This window comes from Eretmochelys imbricata, chromosome 10 (genome assembly GCF_965152235.1).
Source record: "Eretmochelys imbricata isolate rEreImb1 chromosome 10, rEreImb1.hap1, whole genome shotgun sequence".
NCBI classification, from domain to species: Eukaryota; Metazoa; Chordata; order Testudines; family Cheloniidae; genus Eretmochelys; species Eretmochelys imbricata.
Window position 1 is genome coordinate 20086206 of NC_135581.1, and position 12343 is coordinate 20098548.

A 12343-nucleotide genomic window follows, 5' to 3' on the forward strand; every position below is an offset into this window, starting at 1 on the left:
CAGATTCAGGGCTGGCTGGGAGACGATTTGAACTTTGGTGAAAGCTAGAGGAGCCAGAGGGCTGCTATAATTTACACTCAGCTGTAATAGCCCACAAGAAACTTTTGTCCCTGAGAATAGCCAGATCACAGCAGCATTTTCTTCATTCCCCTTTCCCTGGGAAAGCTCCTGGCATAGCCTTATGACTAGCATAAAGGGGAAAGGGAGGCAGGTCTATATTGTCCTGGCAATCTGATTACACCAATGATATTCTCCAAGGGCCAGATCTGGCTAGTTCATGGCCACAGTGGAAGCAGGAAGTAGGGTATCTGTTCTTTTTCAGACAGTGGAGTCATTCTGACATAATGAAAATATTGGTAAAACTTCTGCAAAGTTTTATATTTATTCATCATTAAAATTAACATTTCTAAATTTGATCTAGTGAAGTAAAATGAAATTATGGATTATATGTAAAAGTATTTTATCTTTTGCTTATATTCATGTATACTATACACTTCAGTGTCTGATTTTAATTTCTTGTTGGAGGAGGCCAGCAGATTTTTTTGTTTTTGTTTTTAACCTTATTGAGGCTTTTAGATCCTGTTTATACTATAGTTGAAATCATACTAGCAACAAGTTGTTGACTCTAGCACAATCCTACCATCGTTTCTTAGTTAGCTTGGCCAGGGATTTTTTTCCTGAGCAACTTACTAGCCAAACCATAGACTCTGTAGCATGATATAAAAACAAACACCCTAGAGAGCTTTACAGCATTGTTCTAAAACCCAGTACAGCACAGTTTATATGAACTAATTCCTGCTTATACTGGTACCATCTGCTCTTGAATTTCAACCATGTCAATTCTCCCTCAATGATTCAATTTTGTAGTGTAGAATGGACCTGCCTGTGTTTTCAGAGTGTCCATGAAGTCTGGGACATGTCCACGTGTGCTCTAACCAGATTCCCCAATACAGATGAACATATAGCATAAATGAAATCAATAGCCTGGGAAACTGGATCTGTGAACAAGACGGCATTAAGCATTACATATAATCTCCTGTCCTCATAATGTCATGAGCCGTCTACCCAGACAAATTTACTATGTAAGGAGATTGGGGTATAATACTTCAGTGCCCCCAATGACATTATAACACAGTTTGATCTTGCCAGTGTATATGCAACCAATCATGTCACTGATTCATGTTACTGCCCTATAAAAATCAGGGCTCTTTCTCTCTTTGTTTCTGATATTGTGTCTATCACATTTTCTTTTAAAATTTATAATATTAGGCAAAAGTAAATTTAATTAGTTTCTTCAAAGTATATAAATCCTAATTAAAAATAGCGGGGCAAGCAGTCACTTAGTATCTTTTTTAAGTTTATAACTATGTTCAGTTGTGTGCTGTCATGAAAGAAGAACTCTTAGAGGCACTGATCCTGCCCCCTTCCACATCAGTGGGAGTCCAGAGGGATGCAGGAGTCTACTCTCCTTATGCAAGATCAGGGTCATGGCTACTAGATTAATGTGTATCATGTCTCAGTATTGATATTACTTCCTCATTATGAATATTTCCCATACCATGAATAGTTACTGCCTTATTTATGTATTTACATGGCTTTTCCAATCAGTAATCATTCCTGTAAATGTATTTTAAGCTAAAATAACTTCATATATAATTCAAACTAGTTGCAGGTAAATAATTGGAGTGTTACTCATTTCCCACTGGTGCTTTACATTTCTGCCAGGATTGGAAAAGTACTCTGTAGTTTAAAGGCAGTATGGCAAGGCATTCTAAGAAGCATATTAAAGGGAGATATGAAGTTCCTTGAATTTAAGATGCGGATCAGAGCATGTGTGTATTCACGTTCTCTAAGTTATATGTCATCTTATTCTGATTTCTTGATTTTTGATTAATGCTTGGAATGTGAAATATTAAATGGGTACACCTCTGGGTTTAATATATCACTGTCTACCTGTTTAATCAAGAATGAATTAATGAAACAACTGAGCATGTAATTAGTAATTCTTTATTATTTCCATTTACTTATATTTAAAGTACTGTTTCTGAGGAAAAATGACAAGAGACATTACCAAAAAAATGCCAAGCAAAAAATGACATGACTGGCAAAATTTAGTGGACATTTTCTTCATTTAATACTGCACCATTTTGTGTTCCCAAAGTTGGGGGAAAAATATCTGCAAATTTGCCATTTTTCTGGCCTCACATATGAATTTGTCCCACAGTCTTTCTGACTTGTAATTGAAACTGTGTAAAACCAGGCCACGTAAGGTCTCATTTTGTTATCACTAACCTAGAGCTCACTCCTTCAAGGGGCTGAACTCTCTGGTCCCAATCCAGCAAAGCCCTTAAGCATGCATTCAGCTTTAAGCATGAGTTTTCCATTATCACATGCTTAAAATTGAACAAGTGCTTAAAGGCTTTGCTGGATCAGGGATACAGCGCTCAGATTCTTGCAGGATTGAGCTCCTAAAACACAGACCAGGTTGACCAAGCCTCATAAACCTTTGTGCCTGAACTGGGTTTCAAGAGAAGCTGAGCTGATTTATGGCTTTGGATGGACACTGGCAAAATATGGGTTATGCTGAGTTTTTGTTTAAAGGGGGTGGTTTGTTTGAAGCCAGGGGTTTGGTGTCTGTGTCTACACAATGTCTGATTGCAAACGTTGCAGAGAGATCAATAATAGAGACCACACCAGTGTTTTAAAAAAAATCTATTTACTTAGCATCCATTCTGCTGTGTGGAAGGTCAGATTACAGAATACAAAATACAGGAGCCCTAGAAGTACAAACTGGTATTCCATCTACATGGGCATATGCAGATCCAGGCAGATAGAACAGAAACAATTTGAGTAGCCCAGTTGAGGGTTAATGACCGAGTTTCATCTGACAGTACTTTGGACCACAACAAAAGATATCGGACTTTTTATTTTTCTTAGTAAACTCATGCTACAGTCACACTTTGCTCTTTGATTGTAAATTTTACAGCAGTACACTAAAAGCCATCATATTATCTTTACTTTTCCTTGACTTGCAAAAGTTGCATATATTACAAATAGTACTGGTAATAAAGTCCTCAGTATAATATTCACATTTTTCCATCTTTGGACCAATTTCAGCACCTTGTCATGTAGGTGAGCCATTATCTTGCTTTTTTTTTTTTTTTTTAAAAGCAGAGTTTTTACATGAGTGTTAGGTGGTGTAGCGGGGTGATTACCTGCTCCAGCCCTGACAGGGCTGAGGCCAGCCCTGGGACAGGGCTGGGGCTGCGGGGGAAAAGCCCAGCCGGATTAAGGGAGCAGCCGCAGCTGTGGCCAGCTCAGTCAGGCCCAGCTGGCCCCATAAGAGGCTGTGAGCCAGGAGCCCAGTCAGTCTTCCTCTGCCTGGAGAGGGAGAAGGGCCTGGCTGCAAGGTGCTGAGCAGCACACCCAGATTGGAACAGGGCTGGGGAAGGGCCAGAGGAGCTGGGAGCCCTGGCCTGGAAAGCCTCAGGCTGCAGGCCTGACTACAGGCTGAATAGGTGCAGGGTTGCAGAGGGGCAGCCCACGGGTAGCAGTTCCAAACCCCCTTGCCTGTGATGAGTGGCATATACACTGCAGTCTGCTCCCGATACAAGGGGCTAAGTGGGGACTGGCAGTAGCCCAAACTGAGGCAAGGTGGAGTTAGAGGGTGGGGGTTCCCCTGGGTGGGGAGACCCAGAACCTGAGAGTGTGGGGGTACTGCCAGAGGGACCCCAGAGAAAGGGGCACCAGGTCCTGGGAGGGACACAGGGGCTGGCAGTAAGGCGGATCACCGGGCTGCAGAGGGCGCTGTGGGGCTGGATGAGCTAATTCCCAATGACTGCCAGCAGAAGGCGCCACAGGAATGAGTCCAAACCTTTACAGGTGATAATAGATACACAGAAAACCAGATTCCTGAATTACACAAAGATACAGGGTCTAGGATATGATAGGTTGCATGCTAACAAAAGTGTACAATAGTGTATTGAATTTTAATACACAGATACTTCTGTTAAAATAAAAAGTCATATAAAACATGCCAACACAGTATCACTCTGCCATCTCACTTAGGGCCTGAGTTTACCTGCATTGGCATTAGAAAGTCTAAAAATTAAAGGTAATTGCATGTGGACATCCATTTCTCCTGCACAAGCGCTGATCTTACATGAGAGCTCAAAAACGTTCACAGGCCCAGAGGCATAAAAGAAGGATATGTTATTTTGTTGCTGGTCCACAAAAAAATAAAACTACAAGGACAACAAAGAAAACCAATTCAGTATAAGAGCAATTTTACACATGCAATACAATAGGTATGCCTGTCCCTTCCTCTTAATATTCTCTTATCTCCTTCACCTTGAAATGGCAGCTATAATCTTCCAATCTCCTGCTTCAGTCTGATGGTCAAATTGTGCCATTTATTCACTGGGCTGGGCAGTGGACAATGTGGAACTGTACAGCCCCACAGGTCTAAGGGAGATGTAATTCCCTCCCTTAACAGCCTGGTGAATATGGGACTATGCAGGCTATATCATCTGCAAGGACAGTGCAACATGATCCACTAAATGCAGCCAGTCCATTCTCTGTGCCAGCGCAGCACCCTACCTCCTACCTGTTCCATATGGGATGCTTGCGCCAGGAGAGACATGCAAAGTAGCCCCTGTACTCCTCTGTGCCAGGGGGAGCTACAGGTGATCCATGTCCCTCAGGGTATTCACAACTGTCTAAAGGCCAGATTTTAAAAAGTATTTATTTAGACACCTACAGATGCAGATAGGCACCTAATGGAAACTTCAAAGCACCCAGACCCGTAACTCCCTTTGGGAGTTGTGCAGGATTGAGCTCCCAGTGGGAGTCAGAGGCTAGGAGCTTTTGAAAATCCCACTAAGTGCCTATCTGCATCTTTAAGTGCCTAAATACATTTAAAAATTCATCTCCAAGTGACTGATTTGTTCTGTAAGGAGGATTCTGAAAAATCAGAGAAATATTGCACTGGAACAGTACAAGTACTTCCACATAACATCAGATGTAATTACTATACTCTACTAGTCTCTCATCACTGTGTATTGTGACCATTTTCAATCGAGCATGTAATTAATGTAAAGTCCTTCAAACAATATCACTGGCCTACTATGGCAGCTCAGGTACAGCTAACAATCTTGTTGTGCTTTGGATGTGAAAATAAAAGTACGTGATGCATGAAATGGAAGCAGACGAGCATATTTTATTGGATAAGTAAATGTGGTGCTTATTGCAGAGAGTGAGATATCAAACCCCATCATTACCAAGACTATATCAAGGGCCTGAGCATGCAATCCTAAAACAGACAAACCACACATATTGAATTATATGGAAGTTTTGCCTGAGCTACGGCTGTAGGATTGGGCTGTTAAAGTAATGGTGAGATGAAAACACCACAAGCATTAGAGGAATGCCAGAAAAATAGATTCCTCAATCTCAACCACTAAACAAGGATGAGAGAAAGACTGAAGATGTTACATAAGCCATGCACTAGTGGGAAACGTGAAAGTAAGGGGAAGAAAGCTCCACGTAAAAAGCCTGTGGCATCACTACCACAGGTGCAGTCAGGGGGGAAACTGGTCTTCCGATAAAAGCTCAGGAACAGGGGTTAGGGAATGAATGTCCTCTACCATATGCTCCCTGTATGACCATGGGGAAATCATGTGTGCCTCAGTTTCCCCAGCCATCAACTAGTCAGAAAAGGGCATTGGGAGGGTGTCATAAATATAAAGGGAAGGGTAAACACCTTTAAATCCCTCCTGGCCAGAGAAAAAACCCTTTCACCTGTAAAGGGTTAAGAAGCTAGGATAACGTTGCTGGCACCTGACCAAAATGACCAATGAGAAGACAAGATACTTTCAAAGCTGGAGGGGGGGCAGAAACAAAGGTTCTTTCTGTCTGTATGATGCTTTTGCTGGGAACAGAAAAGGAATGGAGTCTTAGAACTTAGTAAGTAATCTAGCTAGATATGCATTAGATTCTGTTTTCTTTAAATGGCTGATAAAATAAGCTGTGCTGAATGGAATGTATATTCCTGTTTCTGTGTCTTTTTGTAACTTAAGGTTTTGTCTAGAGGGATTCTCTATGTTTTGAATCTGATTACCCTGTAAGGTATTTACCATCCTGATTTTACAGAGGTGATTCTTTTACTTTTTCTTCAATTAAAATTCTTCTTTTAAGAACCTGATTGCTTTTTCATTGTTCTTAAGATCCAAGGGGTTTGGTCTGTGTTCCCCGATGCAAATTGGTGAGGATGTTTATCAAGCCTTCCCCAGGAAAGGGGGTGTAGGGTTTGGGAGGATTTTGGGGGGAAAGACGTTTCCAAGCAGGCTCTTTGCCTGTTATATATTTGTTAGACACTTGGTGGTGGCAGCTATAAAGTCCAAGGGCAAAAGGTAAAATAGTTTGTACCTTGGGGAAGTTTTAACCTAAGCTGGTAAAAATAAGCTTAGGGGGTTTTTCATGCAGGTCCCCACATCTGTATCCTAGAGTTCAGAGTCGGGAAGGAACCTTGACAGAGGGTTAACTAATTCAGGGCAAAAGCTGCCATCTCTCCACATGCAGAAGAGTCTCAGATGCTGTTGAACCCTGTAGTTGTGCTGTGTGTACATGTTTTGGAAGTTCATGTGGGTTGGAAACTATGTGTGTCATAGTTCAAACTGTTCAGTGTAGACTAGCTGTGTTACTGTGCTCAGCTTCTTGGGTACAGGATCATTGGGTCACTGACCAAATCCTTCCCCCTTCCCTGGAGTGGGCTGCAAGAGCTGCATAGACTACTCTATTCCTGAGACTGGGAAGTGGGCCTCAGGGCAGGTTCTCTAGGAGAGGATTACCTCTCTGTTCCCTCAAAGATCATCAGTCCCCAGCCCAATTATTCTGGGTAGGTGCTAAGAAGAGGATTTTCCCCCTTCATGTTCGTAAAAGGCTTTGAGCAGCTCGGATAAAAAATGCTGTAGAAATAAATGCAAAGAATTATTATATGGAAGTTCCAATGTAATTACGTTGCTAACAATGTTCCAGTTCTCACATTTATCATTCTATCTTCATATTTGCACACATTCTACACTGTAGGTAAATCTGGCTTTTTCCTTAGACACTGGTGTTACACTGTAATCACTTCATTTTGCAAACACTTACTACAGTGGGGCCCTCTTATATTGTAACAATTTCTCACTGAACAACTTCATTCTAAGTAGAGGATCACTAGAACCAGAACTGGAATTTGCACATTACAATGGGAAGCCGTTTTGGACTTCCATTCTGCTTCCCTAGAAAGGTGTTTTCACTATATGTGAGTTCACTAAAAAAAGACTCCACTGTATTTGATACAGCCTCTCACACTGGTCTCTTGTACATTATTGACCCATTTTCAGTATGGAGAAATGCAATGAGTTTTCTCTCTTGATTTTTGTCTTCATTTGAGACTCTTGATTTCTCTCACCATAAGTCAAATAAGGTATATATTTTTAACACTGAGGATAATTAACCATTGGAACAATTTACTAAGGGTCATGATGGATTCTCCATCACAGGCAAGTTTTATATCAAGATTGAATGCTTTTCTAAAAGATATGCTCTAGAAGTGGTTCTCAAACCTTTTTTCATTTGTGGACTCCTAAAAATTTTCAAATGGAGGTGAGGACTTTTTGGAAATCTATTGTCTGTATATATAATTGAATTCTGTTCAGTCAATTATCAGTCTTAGTCTTTCGCTGACCCCTTAGACATGGTCTGCGGACTACAGGTTGAGAACCACTACTCTAGGAATTATTTTGGGGAAGTTCTATAGGCTGTGTTATACAGGAGGGAAGTCTAAATGTTTACAGTGGTCCCTTCTGGCCTCTGAATCTCTTAGAAGTCTGAAAGAATTTTCTCCAGAGCTGCTGCTAATCCATCAATTCATAAATTTCCAGCAGGGAGTTCCCTAAATCTGATTGCACCACTTTCTCTTCATCCTAGAAAGACATCTGAAGTCCTGAAGAGTTTCATCTTCTGTTTTAACCGGTAACATACATAGCTTTACCTCTGCTGTTTTCCCTTATCATGGTCATCTGATACATCTCTATAATGCTTATGTACAAAAATAATTTACAGTATCAACAACTGTTGATCTGTAATAAAATAAGCAACTAAATTTACAGGGCTATAACCCCCTCTGTGCAGCTGAGGAGAGAATGAGCAAAGATGGCTTTAAATTACCTTTCTTCTTCTCTAATCCTGGGGCCAGCTGGGGTCAGCCCCCATTGTAGTTTAGAAAAGCCTCAGGACCATAGCTCTGTGCCACTTGGAGATACACCTGCAATGAGGGAATCCCTAACTAGCTGATTAAGGTGCCTTTCTTCCTGGTTTGCAGAGCCAGAACAGTGAAAAGCAAGTGGAACAGGAGCCCACTCTATTCGACAAATCTGTTTCTAATGTGTATCTCTAACTAATAATAATCTTGCCTTTTTGTTTTCTTCAACAGCAGCCTTATGATGTACATTTCAAGAAATAAATGCAATTTGCATGAGAAGAAGGATAAACAGTTTAATAAAGTGCCAGGCATCCCATGCTATTTCACTGCATTCTCTTTTCCTGCTTGAATTCCACACAGATTTTAGCACAAGCAGCACTCACCTACTTTATGAACTGTGCATAGCATACCTTAAAAACTAACACATGAATTTTTTGACCGATGCTAATCTGTACATATTGTATTATAGGTATGGGGCGTGAAATGCACTTCCTTTGCTGCTCTGTCTGCCAGGCACCTCCAATACTATACTGACATCAGTGGAGTGATGATAGTGCAGCAGATGACCTATAGAACCAGTAGAGAAAAGGGTTAATGTATTATTATGAAGCACCGAAACAAACACCTCCAAATACAGGAAGATTCCAGCACCTCTTGTTTGTAAAAGTTGCTCTGCCTCATTTTATAAAATTTGTAGATTTGGTTTTATTTGCAAAACTCATTTCCATTCAGAGAAGCACAAAATGTTTTCACTGAGGACAATTCCTTTCTAAATATCAAAATAATATAAAATATCTACTACTTTGAATGGGTTCACAGAAATAAATATTTTTCTGTCCCTGTCCTAATATAATCCATCATCTCATTTGCTTTTTTAATCACTGGTATAAATTGAGCAAGCATCTTAATTGAGCTGTTCACAATGACCCACAGATCTTTCTCCTGAGAATTACAACCAATTCTAAACCCACAGGCATTTGCACAAGTAGTTTAAATTGTTGTCCATTGTACTACATGTTGTTTACTTCAGACTGCCTCAAATCCATTGGACAGTTTCCTCTTCAAGAATTTCACAAATAAACGATTAAATTTAGCAGTGCCGAACAAACCTCCACTACCCTTTGCATGTTTATTTTACACATCTATTGAAGTTTTTATTTTATGCCTTTCTTTCCTCCCTAATGTCCATGCTTGCGTCTGGAAATATATTACTTATTATCTAATAAAATAATAATAATCCCAGATTTCTATTTGCTTCTAATCTGAGAGGGAGCAGAGTCTAGTGGCTATAGCATAAGGCTTTGAAGGCAGGAGTTCTGGATTCTGTTCTTGGCTCTGCCCCTGAATTGCTGAATGACCCTCACTATGTCATTAATCTTTGAGACTCAATTTCCCCACCTGTAAAATGGGGTTAATAATCCTTATCCTAATAATCCCATAACCTGCTCTTTGTGATAAGGACCATGCAGTAGGAGGTGCCATCTTCTAGGTGTGACATAAAACTAAGGTCTTCGCTTGTGGTCAATGAAGATCCCATGGAACTTTTCACAAAAGCATGGGTTTATACACACACCACTAAAGATAACCATGTCCAAATAATGACTTTTACTGTTTACTGATTCTCTGCAAATATACAACCATTTTCCAAGTAAAATTAAAATGGATGTTTCCCATCCTAATATATGAATATTCCTTGTACCCCTTTTCCCATTGCCATAAAGCGGGAATTGGCTGTACCAGCAGAGAATGGGAAGGCAGAAGCTTTCCAGGTTGCAAATGTGGCACCAATATTATTATTATTATTATTATTATGCTATACATACTTAGATGCTGCCCATCAGAATGTGATGTATATGGATGAGCCAAGCAGCTTCTCATGCACCATACTGTGAAACCTAAGGTTCTGGGCAATGTCAGCGAGTGCTGCTTTCCAGGGCAGGAAAAACTCTGCTAGGCTTTTTCTAGACACCAGCCTGAACTCCTAGCAGAATGTGACTCAGATATCAAAATGATCTAGTACAGTACATTTTTTTTAAATTAGTGTAATTGGAAAACAGACTTTCAAATTCTCATTTGGCCAAATTCAGACCCTGTATAAACTACACAGCTACACTGAATAAAACCGAGTTGCTGTCATACCTGGTCAGAATTTGTCTTCGCTACTCATTTGATCTTAGAAACAACCCCATGAAATGGAGGTGTCATGTGAATACATGCCTGATAGCTGTTGGCAGAGAGCTCCCTCCTTTTGCTGAGCACCACCTTGACTTCTTTTATCTAGCCATACTTTTTTGGTGAATTCTGTGTAGTGTTCAGTTGGCATTAAGACTATTGCGGCTCCTTTATGTGGGCTCTCTGGGACCACCTATGAAACATGCATCCAAACAGGCACGAGGGCAATCCTGCCCAGCTGCCAGTCCACGGTTTGATATTTTGGATGTTCTTGTTGTTAAGTACTGTATCGCCAACTCATTAGCCCTGCTTTGCAGAGGAGGCAAATACAAGTGTGCATTTGTAGGAAAAGTCATATTAGAGTCTCCTAATCTATAAAGTGGTAAGAAATTACAGTATTTCCAAAAACTAAGGGGCCAGATCTTCAGATGGTGTACACTGACAGAGCTCCAAAAACTTCAAAGGAGCTATGCCAATTTACACCAGCTGAGGATCTGGCCCAAGATAGCCACATTGTTTTGCATCTCCCACCCCTGAAACAGTCCTACTAACTGCCAAAGCTAGTGATTACAAAGAGGTTTTAGAACAGGAGGAGAGATTAGTGTTACTTATGTAGCCCTTTTCAAGAGAAACGGAGGGAGTAAAAGGATGTAAGGAGAGTGATCACTTTAGATAAGCTATTACCAGCAGGAGAGTGGGGTGGGGGGAAAGAAAACCTTTTGTAGTGATAAACACCCATTTTTTCATGGTCTGTGTGTATAAAAACATCTTCTGTATTTTCCACAGTATGCATCCGATGAAGTGAGCTGTAGCTCACGAAAGCTTATGCTCAAATAAATTGGTTAGTCTCTATGCCACAAGTACTCCTTTTCTTTTTAGATTCTTAAGTTCACTGAAACATGAGAACTACATGCTCCAGTGTGATTACACAAAAGAGAAAAGGAACAAAGAACTACCTTTCTATATACTGCAAACAGAAGAAACATGGAGATAAATCCTAAAGTTCTTACCCAGACAAAAATCCTATTTAAGCCAAGTTTCTGAATAACTGGCATCAGAAAAGTTTACAGCACTAATGCACAGCATATATAAACATCCAAAGCTTTAAAAATAAAAGAGGGGTGCTCCATTCATTACAAATTCTACTAACAATTATAACTGTATATGAATCATTTCATCCACTAACGAATTGCAGCTACTTCAAGGGTGGAACATGGCATATTGTTAACAGCACACAGCAAAGCAACACTATATCTCAGTCATCATTTTTTCTCCAAGAACTATATTCTTAATAACATTTTCATTTTGTGCATGTTGACAAGGTAAAGAAACAGGGAACAGGAAATAACTGATGGTGTTGTCTTTCAACTCTGTAGGAGGGATTAGTAATCTGATATCAAACTGAACCTTATTTCTTATTATTTGCAATCCTGATAGCTGTCACATTTATTGGTAAAAGTTCAAAAACGATCACCAATGGAATGCTTTCCACATCGCAGCATATGGCATCTTACCACAGATCACATAGAGATTGTGTTTACTCTTTCTTGAAAACCTTGTCAATTTCCCTAATGTCAGCTCTTATTTTCCCTGAAATGGTACTCCTCCCTTTCTTCTAAATGAATGCAGTTTATCACTATACATTTAAGGCACATGCAGAAATAAAAATAAAAGCACTACCTATAATAGAATTATCACAAAAAGCATTAATATGAGCACATTATTTCTAATTTGCTTTTGAGTATGTATTGTCTCTATCATAGACATTCACCCATACTCCATACACTATGAATCTTACTGAAAAGGAATTCAAATATCCAAATATAATGTTGATTTTAAAAGTACTAACCCAGAATAAATAAAGCCATCTTTTAATTGCCTCATTATCTTGAGGATATTAAATACACACACAGCAATAACAAT